Here is a 17,648-nt window from a genome sequence, read left to right as displayed (position 1 = left end):
GGATGCAGGGGGGTGGGGGTGCAGGGAGACATGAGTGGGGGCATGGTGGAGGGTGCCCCTGGATGCAGGGGGTGGGGGTGCTGGGAGACATGAGTGGGGGCCTAGTGGAGGGTGCCCCGCAGTGCTGGGGGGTGGGGGTGCAGGGAGACATGAGTTGGACATGAGTGGGGGCCTGATGGAGGGTGCCCCTGACTGGTGGGGGGTGGGGGTGTAGGGGCGCATGAGTGGGGGCCTGGTGTAGGGTGCCCCTGACTGTTGGGGGGTGGGGGTGCTGGGAGACATGAGTGGGGGCCTGGTGGAGGGTGCCCCACAGTGCTGGGGCGTGGGGGTGCAGGGGAACATGAGTGGGGGCCTGGTGGAGGGTGCCCCTGGATGCAGGGGGGTGGGGGTGCAGGGAGACATGAGTGGGGGCCTGGTGGAGTGTGCCCCTGGATACAGGGGGGCGGGGGTGCTGGGAGACATGAGTGGGGGCCTGGTGGAGGGTGCCCCTGGATGCTGGGTGGTGGGGGTGCAGGGGGACATGAGTGGGGTCCTGGTGGAGGGTGCCCCTGGATGCAGGGGGGTGGGGGTGCTGGGAGACATGAGTGGGGGCCTGGTGGAGGGTGCCCCACAGTGCTGGGGGGTGGGTGTGCAGGGGAACATGAGTGGGGGCCTGGTGGAGGGTGCTCTGGATGCAGGGAGGTGGGGTGCAGGGAGACATGAGTGGGGGCCTGGTGGAGGGGGCCCCTGGATGCAGGGGGGAGGCGGTGCTGGGAGACATGAGTGGGGGCCTGTTGGAGGGTGCCCCACAGTGCTGGGGGTGGGGGTTTAGGGGAACATGAGTGGGGGCCTGGTGAAAGGTGCCCCTGGATGCAGGGGGGTGGGGGTGCAGGGAGACATGAGTGGGCGCCTGGTGGAGGGTGCCCCTGGATGCAGGGGGGTGGGGGTGCTGGGAGACATGAGTGGGGGCCTGGTGGAGGGTGCCCCACAGTGCTGGGGGGTGGGGGTGCTGGGGGACATGAGTTGGACATGAGTGGGGGCCTGGTGGAGGGTGCCCCTGGATGCAGGGGGGTGGGGGTGCTGGGAGACATGAGTGGGGGCCTGGTGGAGGGGGCCCCTGGATGCAGGGGGGTGGGGGTGCTGGGAGACATGAGTGGGGGCCTGGTGGAGGGTGCCCCACAGTGCTGGGGGGTGGGGGTGCAAGGGAACATGAGTGGGGGCCTGGTGGTGGGTGCCCCTGGATGCAGGGGGGTGGGGGTGCAGGGAGACATGAGTGGGGGCCTGGTGGAGGGTGCCCCTGGATGCAGGGGGGTGGGGGTGCTGGGAGATATGAGTGGGGGCCTGGTGGAGGGTGCCCCACAGTGCTGGGGGGTGTGGGTGCTGGGAGACATGAGTTGGACATGAGTGGGGGCCTGCTGGCAGGTGCCCCACAGTGCTGGGGGGTGGGGGTGCAGGGGGAGACAAGTGGGGGCCTGGTGGAGGGTGCCCTGCACTGCTTGGTGGTGGGGGTGCAGGGGGACATGAGTGGGGGCCTGGTGGAGGGTGCCCCTGACTGTTGGGGGGGTGGGGATGCAGGGGGACATGAGTGGGGGCCGGGTGGAGGGTGCCCCTGACTGGTGGGGGGTGGGGGTGCTGGGAGACATGAGTGGGGGCCTGGTGGAGGGTGCACCAAAGTGCTGTGTTGTGGGGGTGCAGGGGGACATGAGTGGGACATGAGTGGGGGCCTGCTGGCAGGTGCCCCACAGTGCTGGGGGTGGGGGTGCAGGGTGATATGAGTGGGGGCCTGGTGGAGGGTGCCCCTGGATGCAGGGGGGTGGGGGTGCTGGGAGAAATGGGTGGGGGCCTGGTGGAGGGTGCCCCACAGTGCTGGGGGGTGGGGGTGCAGGGAGACATGAGTTGGACATGAGTGGGGGCCTGGTGGAGGGTGCCCCTGACTGGTAGGGAGTGGGGGTGCAGGGGGACATGAGTGGGGGCCTGGTGGAGGGTGCCCCTGACTGTTGGGGGGTGGGAGTGCAGGGAGTCATGAGTGGGGGCCTGGTGGAGGGTGCCCCTGGATGCTGGGGAGTGGGGTGCAGGGAGACATGAGTGGGGGCCTGGTGGAGGGTGCCCTGCACTGCTGGGTGATGGGCGTGCAGGGGGACATGAGTGGGGGCCTGGTGGAGGGTGCCCCTGACTGTTGGGGGGTGGGGGTGCTGGGAGACATGAGTGGCGGCCTGGTGGAGGGTGCACCAAAGTGCTGGGTGATGGGGGTTCAGGGGGACATGAGTGGGACATGAGTGGGGGCCTGGTGGAGGGTGCCCCACAGTGCTGGGGGGTGGGGGTGCTGGGGGACATGAGTTGGACATGAGTGGGGGCCTGCTGGCAGGTGCCCCACAGTGCTGGGGGGTGGGGGTGCAGGGAGACATGAGTGGGGGCCTGGTGGAGGTTGCCCACAGTGCTGGGGGGTGGGGGTGCAGGGGAACATGAGTGGGGGCCTGGTGGAGGGTGCCCCTGGATGCAGGGGGGTGGGGGTGCAGGGAGACATGAGTGGGGGCCTGGTGGAGGGTGCCCCACAGTGCTGGGGAGTGGGGCTGCTGGGGGACATGAGTTGGACATGAGTGGGGGCCTGCTGGCAGGTGCTCCACAGTGCTGGGGGGTGGGGGTGCAGGGGGAGATGAGTGGGGGTCTGGTGGAGGGTGCCCTGCACCGCTGGGTGATGGGGGTGCAGGGGGACACGAGTAGGGGCCTGGTGGAGGGAGCCCCTGGATGCAGGGGGTGGGGGTGCAGGGAGACATGAGTGGGGGCCTGGTGGAGTGTGCCCCTGGATACAGGGGGGCGGGGGTGCTGGGAGACATGAGTGGGGGCCTGGTGGAGGGTGCCCCTCGATGCTGGGTGGTGGGGGTGCAGGGGGACATGAGTGGGGTCCTGGTGGAGGGTGCCCCTGGATGCAGGGGGGTGGGGGTGCTGGGAGACATGAGTGGGGGCCTGGTGGAGGGTGCCCCACAGTGCTGGGGGGTGGGGGTGCAGGGGAACATGAGTGGGGGCCTGGTGGAGGGTGCTCTGGATGCAGGGAGGTGGGGTGCACGGAGACATGAGTGGGGGCCTGGTGGAGGGGGCCCCTGGATGCAGGGGGGAGGCGGTGCTGGGAGACATGAGTGGGGGCCTGTTGGAGGGTCCCCCACAGTGCTGGGGGTGGGGGTTTAGGGGAACATGAGTGGGGGCCTGGTGAAAGGTGCCCCTGGATGCAGGGGGGTGGGGGTGCAGGGAGACATGAGTGGGCGCCTGGTGGAGGGTGCCCCTGGATGCAGGGGGGTGGGGGTGCTGGGAGACATGAGTGGGGGCCTGGTGGAGGGTGCCCCACAGTGCTGGGGGGTGGGGGTGCTGGGGGACATGAGTTGGACATGAGTGGGGGCCTGGTGGAGGGTGCCCCTGGATGCAGGGGGGTGGGGGTGCTGGGAGACATGAGTGGGGGCCTGGTGGAGGGGGCCCCTGGATGCAGGGGGGTGGGGGTGCTGGGAGACATGAGTGGGGGCCTGGTGGAGGGTGCCCCACAGTGCTGGGGGGTGGGGGTGCAAGGGAACATGAGTGGGGGCCTGGTGGTGGGTGCCCCTGGATGCAGGGGGGTGGGGGTGCAGGGAGACATGAGTGGGGGCCTGGTGGAGGGTGCCCCTGGATGCAGGGGGGTGGGGGTGCTGGGAGATATGAGTGGGGGCCTGGTGGAGGGTGCCCCACAGTGCTGGGGGGTGTGGGTGCTGGGAGACATGAGTTGGACATGAGTGGGGGCCTGCTGGCAGGTGCCCCACAGTGCTGGGGGGTGGGGGTGCAGGGGGAGACAAGTGGGGGCCTGGTGGAGGGTGCCCTGCACTGCTTGGTGGTGGGGGTGCAGGGGGACATGAGTGGGGGCCTGGTGGAGGGTGCCCCTGACTGTTGGGGGGTGGGGGTGCAGGGGGACATGAGTGGGGGCCGGGTGGAGGGTGCCCCTGACTGGTGGGGGGTGGGGGTGCTGGGAGACATGAGTGGGGGCCTGGTGGAGGGTGCACCAAAGTGCTGGGTGGTGGGGGTGCAGGGGGACATGAGTGGGACATGAGTGGGGGCCTGCTGGCAGGTGCCCCACGGTGCTGGGGGTGGGGGTGCAGGGTGATATGAGTGGGGGCCTGGTGGAGGGTGCCCCTGGATGCAGGGGGGTGGGGGTGCTGGGAGAAATGGGTGGGGGCCTGGTGGAGGGTGCCCCACAGTGCTGGGGGGTGGGGGTGCAGGGAGACATGAGTTGGACATGAGTGGGGGCCTGGTGGAGGGTGCCCCTGACTGGTAGGGAGTGGGGGTGCAGGGGGACATGAGTGGGGGCCTGGTGGAGGGTGCCCCTGACTGTTGGGGGGTGGGGGTGCAGGGAGTCATGAGTGGGGGCCTGGTGGAGGGTGCCCCTGGATGCTGGGGAGTGGGGTGCAGGGAGACATGAGTGGGGGCCTGGTGGAGGGTGCCCTGCACTGCTGGGTGATGGGCGTGCAGGGGGACATGAGTGGGGGCCTGGTGGAGGGTGCCCCTGACTGTTGGGGGGTGGGGGTGCTGGGAGACATGAGTGGCGGCCTGGTGGAGGGTGCACCAAAGTGCTGGGTGATGGGGGTTCAGGGGGACATGAGTGGGACATGAGTGGGGGCCTGGTGGAGGGTGCCCCACAGTGCTGGGGGGTGGGGGTGCTGGGGGACATGAGTTGGACATGAGTGGGGGCCTGCTGGCAGGTGCCCCACAGTGCTGGGGGGTGGGGGTGCAGGGAGACATGAGTGGGGGCCTGGTGGAGGTTGCCCACAGTGCTGGGGGGTGGGGGTGCAGGGGAACATGAGTGGGGGCCTGGTGGAGGGTGCCCCTGGATGCAGGGGGGTGGGGGTGCAGGGAGACATGAGTGGGGGCCTGGTGGAGGGTGCCCCACAGTGCTGGGGAGTGGGGCTGCTGGGGGACATGAGTTGGACATGAGTGGGGGCCTGCTGGCAGGTGCTCCACAGTGCTGGGGGGTGGGGGTGCAGGGGGAGATGAGTGGGGGTCTGGTGGAGGGTGCCCTGCACCGCTGGGTGATGGGGGTGCAGGGGGACACGAGTAGGGGCCTGGTGGAGGGTGCCCCTGACTGTTGGGGGGTGGGGGTGCAGGGGGACATGAGTGGGAGCCTGGTGGAGGGTGCCCCTGACTGGTGGGGGTGGGGGTGCTGGGAGACATGAGTGGCGGCCTGGTGGAGGGTGCACCAAAGTGCTGGGTGGTGGGGGTTCAGGGGGACATGAGTGGGGGCCTGGTGGAGGGTGCCCCACAGTGCTGGGGGGTGGGGGTGCTGGGGGACATGAGTTGGACATGAGTGGGGGCCTGCTGGCAGGTGCCCCACAGTGCTGGGGGGTGGGGGTGCAGGGAGACATGAGTAGGGGCCTGGTGGAGGGTGTCCCACAGTGCTGGGGGGTGGGGGTGCAGGCGGACATGAGTGGGGGCCTGGTGGAGGGTGCCCCTGGATGCATGGGGGTGGGGGTGCTGGGAGACATGCGTGGGGGCCTGGTGGAGGGTGCCCCTGGATGCTGGGGGGAGGGGGTGCAGGGGGACATGAGTGGGGGCCTGGTGGAGGGTGCACCAAAGTGCTGGGGGGTGGGGGTGCAGGGGGACATGCGTTGGTGGGCAGTAGTGCAAGGTGACATGTGGGTTGGCTGGGGGGCATGGTGGATGGGCTGCCTGCGGGACATGTGCAGGGTAGTCCCCTGTGGTGTGGGCCGCCTGCAGGGGCCGTGGAGGGTGTAGAGGGAACACCTGGGAGGACCCACACGGGCAATTCACGTGTAGTGCTCCCTGCGCACCCCTGAAATACACATGCCCTGATGGGAATGCCAAATCTCCGTGATAAGTTAGTACATACTTATCCAGTGCATAAAAATCCACTATCAAGTCAGAATCAGTTGTGGGATTTGCCACCAGTACACGGTAATTTCAAATGCAGACAATGCTCCGTATGTAATCTCACAAGCAATATCAAGCAAATAGATCTCAATGGCCGCTTGTGGAAATAGAAGACTTTTTCAAATTGCCTCACAAAATGGGTGATTTATTGCATAAAATGCCCATGTGGTATTATCTATATTGGGAAGACTATAAAATCTGTGAAATTGCTCATATGTGAGCATCGGTCAGCGATTCGAAATGGAACCGTGGACAAACCCCTGGTAGCCCACTATAAGGAAACCAAGCACACTCACAACAACATTTATTGGTTTGTAATACAAGCCATGAGAGCACACCTCCACGGGGGGTGATAGAGACCTTGCTCTCAAGAAACTTGAACAGAAATGGATTTACGACCTTAAAACTGTTCAAACCGGATTAAACATTGCTGTGGAGCGAATCTCTTTATCTACTAGCCGCCTGGCATGCCCCGACGTGAACTCTGGGTGAATTAATGGCAAGCCATCACCTTGGCCTTGGTGCCACTCTGCTAACTGTGTAGACACTGTTACACTGAGAGATTATTCATTGACATCAAAGTCTGGATCATGGACACCACCCCAGCAATATGTCCCTCGACGCACTGTACCACCACTATAAGTGTGTCCAAGGAAGGGTCCCCCTTCTATGGCTTGCTGCAGTGGAGGTGTGCAGGGTAGTCCCCTGTGGTGTGGGCCGCCTGCAGGGGCCGTGGAGGGTATAGAGGGAACACCTGGGAGGACCCACACGGGCAATTCACGTGTAGTTCTCCCTGCGCACCCCTGAAATACACATGCCCTGATGGAATCGCGTGTGATACTTCCCGCGCACCCCTGAAATACACGTACCCTGCTGATTTTGCATGTGATACTTCCCGCGCACCATTGAAATACACGTACCCTGATGGAATCGCTTGTGATACTTCCCGCGCACCCCTGAAATGCACGTACCCTGCTGATTTTGCATGTGATACTTCCCACGCACCACTGAAATACACATACCCTGATGGAATCGCGTGTGATACTTCCCGTGCACCCTGAAATACACATACCCTGCTGCTTTTGCATGTGATACTTCCCGCGCACCCCTGGAATACACGTACCCTGATGGAATCGCGTGTGATACTTCCTGCGCACCCCTGAAATGCACATACCCTGCTGTTTTTGCGTGTGATACTTCCCGCGCACCCCTGGAATACACGTGCCCTGATGGAATCGCGTGTGTTACTTTCCCGCGCACCCCTGATGTACACGTACCCAGGACAATCGCGTGTGAAACTTGCCGCGAACCACTGAAATACACATTCCCTGCTTGGCATTTGCTGTTTGGCAGCCCTGTGAACTGGTCCGGGGTTAGCGCAGCCCTTTGCGATGATTTGGGAATTTTGAAGGCTTTTCCTTGCGCGAGGGCGTTCTTGGGGGCGTACCTGGCGCTGCTGAAGGGTCGCTAAGCCAATCTGCGCCACGGCTGGTTTTTGAGGCTAAAATCCATGAATACGCTGGGCGATGAAAAGGATTTTATCGCACGCGGCTGGCGCAGTGTATCGCACGGGGACACTGTGCGCCAGCCGCGTGCGCCACTTTTGTGCGAAATTCTATGAATTACCCTGTAAATCGCCAATACCTGCAAAATATCATAAAAAGATCCATGAAACGAGCATGTAACGTTAATCGAGAAACAAGCCTGAACAGGCAAACTAAACAACAACAGGAAAGGATTTAGAAGGATCATACTAAAAAATGTGAAAGTCACTCAATCAGATGATTTTAAACCAAAATTCCCCATTCAAGAGAATGCCAAATCTCCGTGATAAGTTAGTACATACTTATCCAGTGCATAAAACTCCACTATCAAGTCAGAATCAGTTGTGGGATTTGCCACCAGTACACGGTAATTTCAAATACAGACAATGCTCCGTATGTAATCTCACAAGCAATATCAAGCAAATAGATCTCAATGGCCGCTTGTGGAAATAGAAGACTTTTTCAAATTGCCTCACAAAATGGGTGATTTATTGCATAAAATGCCCATGTGGTATTATCTATATTGGGAAGACTATAAAATCTGTGAAATTGCTCATATGTGAGCATCGGTCAGCGATTCGAAATGGAACCGTGGACAAACCCCTGGTAGCCCACTACAAGGAAACCAAGCACACTCACAACAACATGTATTGGTTTGTAATACAAGCCATGAGAGCACACCTCCACGGGGGGGTGATAGAGACCTTGCTCTCAAGAAACTTGAACAGAAATGGATTTACGACCTTAAAACTGTTCAAACCGGATTAAACATTGCTGTGGAGTGAATCTCTTTATCTACTAGCCGCCTGGCATGCCCCGACGTGAACTCTGGGTGAATTAATGGCAAGCCATCACCTTGGCCTTGGTGCCACTCTGCTAACTGTGTAGACACTGTTACACTGAGAGATTATTCATTGACATCAAAGTCTGGATCATGGACACCACCCCAGCAATATGTCCCTCGACGCACTGTGCCACCACTATAAGTGTGTCCAAGGAAGGGACCCCCTTCTATGGCTTGCTGCAGTGGAGGTGTTCCAGATATCGGATCGAGACCCACTTGCCGATGTGAAATGTGGCTTCCACATATCACATCAGGCGAGTGCTGGCAACCTCTCTGTGAATATATTTTTAATCACACATAGGCCATGCTGCCCTTTGTTTTACACTGGCAGTTGAATGATACCACCAATACAGGTATATGCTCACCCACCTAAGATGGCGGCTGAGCAAACGTATATGTAAAATCAGCCACGTCATCAATGTCACGCTGATATTTGTTTCAACCGGGTCCATCAATAGTTTCTACAGCTCCAGGTGGACACAGTCTGTGAAAGAGGAGACTGCCAGTAAGTAAACATCCTGCTTCTCTGTTGTGCGAGCTATAAACTTAACCCGCCCTAGGGTATGCACTAACAGAGTGCTTTATACCTGTTCAGGTCCTTCACAAGACCTTTAAGACGCCACACGCTGCGAAGCAGACACCCCCAGCTACTAACGGGAAAACGCCTCCTGGGATTCATTCGCAACACGAGGTTACTTCAAGCTTCCAAGTAAGTGAATTGGGAACTCATGGGCTTATCCCACGTTCCAACAACTCGGACTAGATTAATGCAAACCGTATTGACAGAACCTTTTCTGTCTTCTTTCACTTCCACAGGAGATACTGATGCATCATGGACTATGTAGTCCGGCTAGTATAATCTACAGCAATTGTGAAACCATTTACGTGCCAATAGAGGAACATCTCTTCCTGCAAAAGTGCAGCTATTTAAAACACACGGGTATGTCTTGTCTTTTGACCTTCAGTAATGGACTCATTCCAATGCTGCGCTACTAGGACCGTGCCTCAATAATTCTTGAATTACTTCACCTCCTCCCACTCTCTAAAGAAATTGAAAACAGGTTAGTAGGACCACTTCTCTCTCTCCACTGCGCGTAACATAAATCCACTTTTTACCTACCTTCAAGGTTTTTAAAGTTTTAAAAGTGTCTTTCTCGGGGGTGTGGCCAAGAGCGCCATCGATGTGGCTGCTCTCTTAACAGCCTCTGTGGGGAGCCCGCCGCAGTGGTGAATTTCAGCGGTCCTATCAATGTAGGGAATGCGGAAGGCACAGCTATCGGTGCCCGAAGTTCCAGGCATGATGGAGGTCAAAAATGGATGATCGGGGTGCCCTCCTGAATTCGGAAATTATTCGGGGAAGGACTCTACTGCCCGCTCCTGTGTCCTGAAGATAGCGGCTGGGCAGCCCGACGAGTGGGGGAGGTGCTGACACAGCACGAAGGACGAGCGAAGCCTGCGGTCCCCACAGCTTATCTAACAGCCCTCGGAACGCCGCAACCCTCAAGACCGGAGAGGGTGTGCAGCCTCCAAGAAACATCTGCGGAGCCGCAGGGGCGCTGCCCCCCACCCTTATGCTGCCCACCCGCCGTTCAGCTGCTACTGCGGACGCGCATTGGGAATGCGCTGCCCGGCTCCCTTCCTGCTCGCCCTCCCCGCCTGGTACCAATCCGTGGCCCCCGCTCGGAGACTTTACATCTCCGGCCCAGCGCACCGCTCTCTGCGGGGCTAGCCCCCCCTTTTCCGCTCTGTTCGGGAGTGGCAATGCAGGAAGGACCTATCCATGGTGGAGGGCTGCCCCCCAACCCCCCTCGTCAACTGCTGCCCCCGCTGCCGTGACTCCTTACCGAGAAGAAGCTGAAGTGAGCAGCCGGTGCTGCCGGAACCCGTATACCCATTGAGCCCAGCATGTCCTACCACGTCCCCGGGCCGTGGCTGCCTGCGCCCTGAAGAGAAGAGTCTCCCTGGCTGGCCCCTAGAAGGCTCTGAGCGCCCAGGGAAACTACGTGGATAAGAACAATGGCAGACTCCAGCTCGCCGTCAAAAGCCTGGTGAGCGGGGAGCTCTAGCCCAGCTCAAGGGTGGCGGGGCCTCGGGATCCTTCAAGCTCAACGAGAAGCAGCCGTAGGGCAGGAGGAACGCTGCGGTGCAGAGCAAGATGCCCGCGGCAAGGAAGCCTGCGGGTGCTGCCTCCAAAAAAAAAAAAAAACCCCTAATAAGGCTCCTGCTGGAGTCAAGAAGAGTCCCAAGAAGGTGGTGAATCCTGCGGCGGCCAAGAGCCCTAGAAGACCCAGGCTTCCCCAGCCGAGAAGGCTGCCAAGAGCCCCGCAAAAGCTGGGGCTGTGGGGGCAGCAAAGCAGAACCCAGCCGGGGCACCCAGGCCCACCCGCCCATGCGGCAGAGCTAACCGCCTAACTCAGGAGCCCGCTCCAGTCGGGGGCGGTGGCGGCATCATACAGGCTGTGTGCCTCCTCCCAACGAGATCCACTGCTACGCTGCCCCCTCACGGGACCCAGCTCACCTGCAGCAATAAGAGGCACCCAGCCCCGAGCACAAGTCCCCCCCCACCTGGATCCACGGTCTACTTGCATCTGCATTTGGGGACAGCTTGAAGGCAATACCAGAAGGGGCCCCAACCGGCTGTCCCCCCCCCTTATTATCTCCTGGGGCGCCCCGGCCCAAACAACAGCCTGCTGCCTTCGTTGACGCCAGATTCTCTGCTCGCTTCTCTCCCCCCACTCTTACTGCCCGAGGAGAGAAGGGCGTGACCACCGGGGGGTCCAGAGTGACTGACCTACAACCCCGGAACACAACACTCAGAATACTGCAAACTCACTTTGCCCCAGCTACGAGGTGCCACGATCTTGATCTTCCTTGGATGCTGCAGGCCCATCAAACCCTGTAGGACACCCAACACCCGACGCTGCTCCTGGGGCGCCCCAGCCCACTCAGTGACATCTCGCCCCCCCCGCTGGGGACGCTCCTGGACGTCCCGCGACGTGGGCGACCCTCTGGATTCCCAGCACCCGGCCGCAGGGTGCCCCCCTGCTCCGGCCCACAGCACGTAACACGTCTTTCTCTATCCCCAAGCCCAGTGAGGCTCTCATCGACCTGTATCTCACTACGACTGGTGGGCTCCTGGGTTCTGGGGACGCTTGGCATTGCTTCGGGGGCACCCCAGCCCACCCAGCGACTCCCTGCCCCCCGCCACCCCGCCCGGGGAAGGAGGCACCATGTCCAAACAACCTAAACTCACCAAGCTGGCGGCGGACAGGGGGAAAAAACAAGACCCTCCTACCTCTATGTCACAGACGGATCAAGAAGGCAAAGAGAACCTCGAAACCAGAAGTAATCTATTGGCCTTCATGGCTGATATTAAAGCTGAGTTTAGGTCCTGTATGACTGAGTTATCGACGAAGCTTGAACACACCGATCAGAGAGTAACTGAGGCGGAACAAAGACTAGGGGAAGTTGCAGACCAGGCCCAAGACCACGCCACGGCTATAGACGGGATCCAGCACTCCATCACGGCTCTACAAAACAGATGTGAAATCCTGGAATTCAAGCAGGAAGACCTGGAAAATCGAGCCTGACGCAACAACCTACGAATCCGGGGTGTCACTGCCACGGTTCTGGATCAGAAATTGTCTGAATATATTGGGAACTTCTTCCAAGGCCTTCTCCCAGATCTGGATAAAACCCAACTCTTGCTGGACCGCACCCACAGGCTTCGTCCTCGCCACAGAGTGGAATCGGACTCACCCCCCGACGTCATCACCAGGGTGCACTTTTTCACCACCAAAGAGGCCATCTCGTCCATCTCCCGCACCCGAGAGGAGTTATCCTTTCAAGGATCCCCACTCCAAATTTACCAGGACCTCTCCCTCCTCACTCTGCAAAAAAGTAGAGCTCTCTGACCATTGGCTCTCTTTCTCCAAGACCGACGGATCCGCTACAGGTGGCTTTCCCCAACAGCATTACAATTCACCTATAAAGGCACTCTACGAAGAATCAGCCACCTAGACGACGCCACACAAATAATGCATCCGCTTTCACCTGGGACGACTCCCCCAGAGACCTCCGAAAGTATCATTGACGAGTACCCGCTACCCCCACTGAAAGAAAAACGAAACACATGGACTAGGGTCCCAAGGGACAGAAGGAAGAAATGACTGCGCTTCACAACCTCGCAAGACCGCGCTTCACAAACCTCGCAAAACCACCATCCGACATCCACCGCGGTGGGCCTCTCCCCCCACGGCTCCTGCCCACTTCCGAGGAAGGTTACACCTATAGATCCTTCGAATGCCAGCTATAGTCTGGCCGAAAGTTCCAGCCATGTTGGCTGTCTTCTGTTATTTGGCCCGGTTGGCCTGGGGTGGCACCGGCCTCACAATGCTGGCCCCCCACCAGTTAATATCCGACCTCCCCATTGGAGGCAGGGACTAAAAACCCAAGAGCAGGATAACAACTACTCCTTTCCTCGTACACAATGGCTGACCTCAATCCAACCTATTTCTCTCACCTGAACCCATCTGAGGCCCCCCCCCCCATTCGAGACCATGGCATCTTGAAAGTCATCTCCCTCAACGTCAGGGGGCTGAATTCCACCCCCAAACGCAAATCCATCCTGCAGAAGCTTCAGGACAAGGAGGCAGCAGTGGCCCTGCTCCAGGAGACCCATCTTTTACCAGCTGACTTCGGGCGACTGCACACCCATCAATTTCCTAAACAATATATTGCTTCAGGGGGCAGTAAGAAAGGAGGCACAGCAGTTCTCTTTAAGAAGGGACTAAACCCCCAGGTTCTGGAAACTAAACTTTACCCGGAGGGAAGATTTGCAGCAGTGAAGTGTCTCCTCCTGAATCAGCTGTACACCTTCATCTCGGTCTATGCCCCAAATACGCGGCAAGTCGCATTCTTTGAGGCCCTCTCCACCACACTGATCCCATTTGTGGAAGGCCAGATCATGATGGGCGGGGACTTCAATGGAGTCCCAGACCCCTTGAAGGATAAGTCGCACTCGGCCTCCTCTGGAAATACCGCTGTGGCCCTAGGTTTGCTACGATTATTCAGGACCCTGGAAGTGGTTGACTCTTGGCGGGTGCTGCACCCCTCAGAAACAGACTTTACCTTTTACTCCTATGTTCACAGAACCTTTTCTAGGATTGACCTCTTGCTGACATCGCCACAGATACTCACCTTCATAAATGAGGTGTCCATTGGATCAAGAATACTGTCGGATCACGCCCTGGTAACCCTGGAGATCCGCACCTATGTCCCAACCCCCACTGCTCGCCGCAAATGGTCACTGTATGACCCAATGCTGAAAGATATGTCAATTAGGGATGCTATAACAACTTCAATCTCGAACTTCTTCCAGGAAAACCCCAATGAAGATACTTCCCCAGCCAATACCTGGGACGCCATGAAGGCGGTCATCTGGGGGGAACTAATAGCCCGTGGGGTGGCATACCACAGAAGCCGAAGGCAAACTCGTATGGCTCTTGAGGAAGACCTCCGAGAAGTGGAGGCGAGGCATAAAGAAAAAGGCTGGTCCCCCAAAATACAACAAGCACTCCGCACGGCGCGGATGAAGATTGAGGCGCACTATGCCGAACACACGGCACACCCACTAGCAAAAACCAAGCAATTCTATTATGTTAGGAATAACAAAGCAAACAAGCTAATGGTAGCAAAACTCGCCAAAATCAAGAAGAACAACACCATTGTCGGACTGCGTGACCCCGAGGGCACGACCCAATATTCTGAGCCGGAGAAACTACGACTAGCGACCGAACATCTCGTGCAAGTAATGTCGGCACAGCCGTGCAATCGGCAGGAGCAGACAGAATATCTACGGAAGGCCACCCTCCCGCAACTGAAGCCATCAGCCCGCGATACCCTGGACGCACCAATCTCGGCAGAAGAGGTCGAAGAGGCTATAAAAACCCTCAAGCCCAGAGCCCAGACGGTTACACCACTAGATTCTACAAACTCTTTCGGCATCAACTGTTAACACCCTTTGTGCAGCTCTTTAACTCCTTTCGAGACACGGGCACCATAACCCCTTCCATGCAGGAATCTATCACAGTCCTTCTACCTAAACCTGGGGGGACCCAGCAAATCCGGCCTCTTACAGACCCATTGCATTATTAAACATTGATGCCAATATCTATTCGAAGGTCCGAGCAACGCGCCTTTCCGGCGTCCTGCCTAACATAATCCACCCAGACCAGACCGGATTTATTAGGAACAGAGCTACAAGAGGCAACATTCATAGAACCCTGGATCTGGTGGACCTGGCTACTCGAAACTCTCAGGGCTTGGCACTGCTAGCCCTCGACACCACTAAGGCGTTCGACAAGGTAGACTGGACCTTTATGAAACTCACCCTAGATGCCTTTGGCTTCGGATTGGAGTTCCGCAACATGGTCATGGCAAACTACAGATCCCCGAAGACCCTTCTGAGAATTAATGGCAACCTCTCTCCCCCTATCCCTCTAACCAGTGGAACCAGGCAGGGATGCCCACTCTCTCTACTCTTATTTGCCCTGGTCATGGAGCCCTTCGCCCAAAGAATTAGACTGAATGACTATCAGGGGGCTCCGGGCTGGACCCTCCCAGCACAAGCTGGCCCTATATGCAGATGACGTCCTATTCACCATCTCACAGCCCACACTTTCTCTCAAACACGCTCTGGCCGAGATAGAGGACTATGGGAGAGTCACAGGCTTCTCCATTAACTTTGGCAAATCTACAGGTCTTGGGATAGGCCTGTCTCCATCGGAGAAGGCGACCCTGGCCCCGCTTTGTCCCATCCAATGGAAAACTACGGTAATCCCCTATTTGGGGGTCCAAATTCCGGTGAACCCAAGGGAGGTCTACCGCATAAACTTCCCCCCTCTCTTCAAGGAACTGGCAGATGACCTGAAACGATGGAAACTGCAGGAAATCTTGTTAATGGGCCTTACCCCTGCCTGTAAAATGAATCTTCTCCCCAGATTCCTATATGCCTGCGCCTCACTCCCGGTGCCCATCCCTCCTCCAGCACTTCGAGAACTCCAAAGGAATATGCTGCGCTTTATCTGGCGCGGGAAAAAGCCCAGAATCCCTCTGAGAACAATGTTGGGGAACGCCAGGCTGGGCGGTCTAGGGGTGCCCAACTTGCAGGGCTGCCTGATGGCATTATAATTGGCAATCACTGAAGCATGGCGAATATCCTCTGACCGCCCTAGGTGGGTGGAACGTGAACAGTCTCGCCTGGCCCTTCCTCTGCGCTTCCTCCCGCACATACCGGCATCTATGCGACAGACAGAGAAGCTACTGCTGGCTACCAGACACACCGTGGACACATGGGATAAAGCGCTAAAGAAAAAAGGGGTCCCCAGAGGCCTGAGCCCCTCATCGCCAATTTTCCTCAACCCAACTTTTTTGCCGGGTATGAACCCACGGAACTTTAAGAACTGGATTGCGGGGGGTCTGGAATCGCTGGGGCAACTGTATGATGGAGGGGAACCGCGCACGTTCATACAATGCAAAGAGACCTTTCACCTGCATGAGACCGACAGGTTTTCCTATATACAGCTTCGCCACTAGTGCTCCCACCCGCAGACTCGCCTTGCAGCAGTCCGCCCACCTACAGCACTGGAACTAACCCTGATGGACCTTCCGGCCCGAGGTAAGATTTCGGCCATATATAAACGCTTTCAGGGGGACTTCCTCACATCTAAAACTCGCGCCATGGCAAAGTGGGAGGCGGACCTGGGTCATCCTATAGAGGACCAGGCCTGGACAGACATTTGGTCCCGGGCACACTCTTCCTCAGCCTGCATCACCAACTGAGAGTGTGCGTACAAAATATTATTGCGATGGTACTATTCCCCCCTGAGGCTCCACCACATGAACAGTCCCTGGGCCCGGCGTGCTGGAGACAATGTGGACACCCAGGGTCCTTTCTTCATATGTGGTGGACATGCCCACAAGCCCGACAGTTCTGGAAACAATGCCTGAATACTATTGAGGACATTACCCAAACGACGCTCCCCCTAGAGCCTGAACCCATCTTGCTGGGCACCCCAATCCCAGGGATCTATCCAAGGTTATGGCCCAAAGCCAAGCTCCTGTCCCAATGCCTTCTAGCAGGAAGAATAACAATTGCCCGCTCCTGGAAAGCCAGAGAGGGACCTCTCCTGCCCCTATGGTGGATCAAAATGTGGGATATCCTCATCGCAGAAAAGGTGACGGCGGCGAAGGCAGAGACTCTCCATCGTTTTCAGAATGTGTGGGGCCCTTTTCTTGACTATGATCAAAAATTCCTGGCCCTCACATATAAGCCTCAGCAAGCTAAGCGGTTTCTAGATAGCAGTGACACCTCAGAGAGAGGGTACGAGACATGGGGGAAGGGGGGAGGGAGTGCCGGCCTCCGGGATTGTGACTAGGATGGACGTGCGGGATGGGAAGGGAGGGGGCAATGTGTTCATAGTGTGATCAAAGGGGCCCGAAAGGTCACGGTAATGTACAACTGTATCTGTTTTCTGCCTTGTTCAAAATAAACGTATTTTTAAAAAAAATTGTCTTTCTCTTATTGTCCCCAGGTCATAACGTCTATGCACAGGGCCCTGTGCACTTAGCCCAGTCTGCCATGGTTTCACTAGTTACCTGCGTCCTGAAGACGGGTGTCGGTTGAACACTACCAAGAATTCGTTTATTTAAGTGCTCAGCTGCCCCCAGAAACACGACTAAGTGTAGACGTTCCATGTTGTGTAGAAATGTTTACATGGTTGGCAACAATCACTTGTGTTACTAACATCACATAACCCTGTATGCGCATAGTTACCTCTTGTCTTGCCATTTCAGGTGTTGGCCACAATAGTATCTCTGAATGGTCCCTTCTTCTTCTATAAACGCCTGTTATTATAAGTGTTGAATTGTTTGTTATGAGTCTGATGATTTTTAATATTGTCGACATGTATTGTTAAATACTTATTAAAATATGTTTTTGATACTGAGTCAGTGGTAATGGGCACAACTAGATGAGAGTCGTTATCATCTGGTGAGTAGTTAACCTACATCCTCTGTGTGGGAAAGGTGGGTAGCTGGTAGTGAAACTGCTGCTCTATGATATATGTTCAACCCTCAATCACCCCAGCCCCCTAAAGAAAGAGGAACCTTTTTTGCTCAATCATTTTTTGAAACCTCATTAATATCTAGATCCATATTGTCAAATTACTGTGAATGCAAGCCAACGTCCAAGGACAAATGATAATATGTTATTGTATAGCACTTACGCGTAAGCTCTTTTTTATAGAACAAATATGCATCCAATATCACCCAACCTGTGTTGGTACTCATTTATCGCCCTCAGAAGGATGAAAGGCTGA

The 17,648-nt window shown here is 57.6% G+C and overlaps 1 protein-coding gene across 2 annotated transcripts in view; it reads right to left on the bottom strand.

Annotated features, from left to right (window-relative positions):
* Positions 1-17,648, bottom strand: part of LOC138453056 (cGMP-dependent protein kinase 2-like) — a 524,549-nt gene that overhangs the window by 163,182 nt on the left and 343,719 nt on the right. The gene's annotated exons all lie outside the window — the stretch shown is intronic.

This window comes from Ambystoma mexicanum, chromosome 4p (assembly GCF_040938575.1).
Source record: "Ambystoma mexicanum isolate Mex_15411 chromosome 4p, UKY_AmexF1_1, whole genome shotgun sequence".
In the NCBI taxonomy this organism is placed as follows: domain Eukaryota; kingdom Metazoa; phylum Chordata; class Amphibia; order Caudata; family Ambystomatidae; genus Ambystoma; species Ambystoma mexicanum.
Note: the sequence above shows the minus strand (reverse complement) of the source record. Positions and strands in the feature narration are given on the sequence as shown.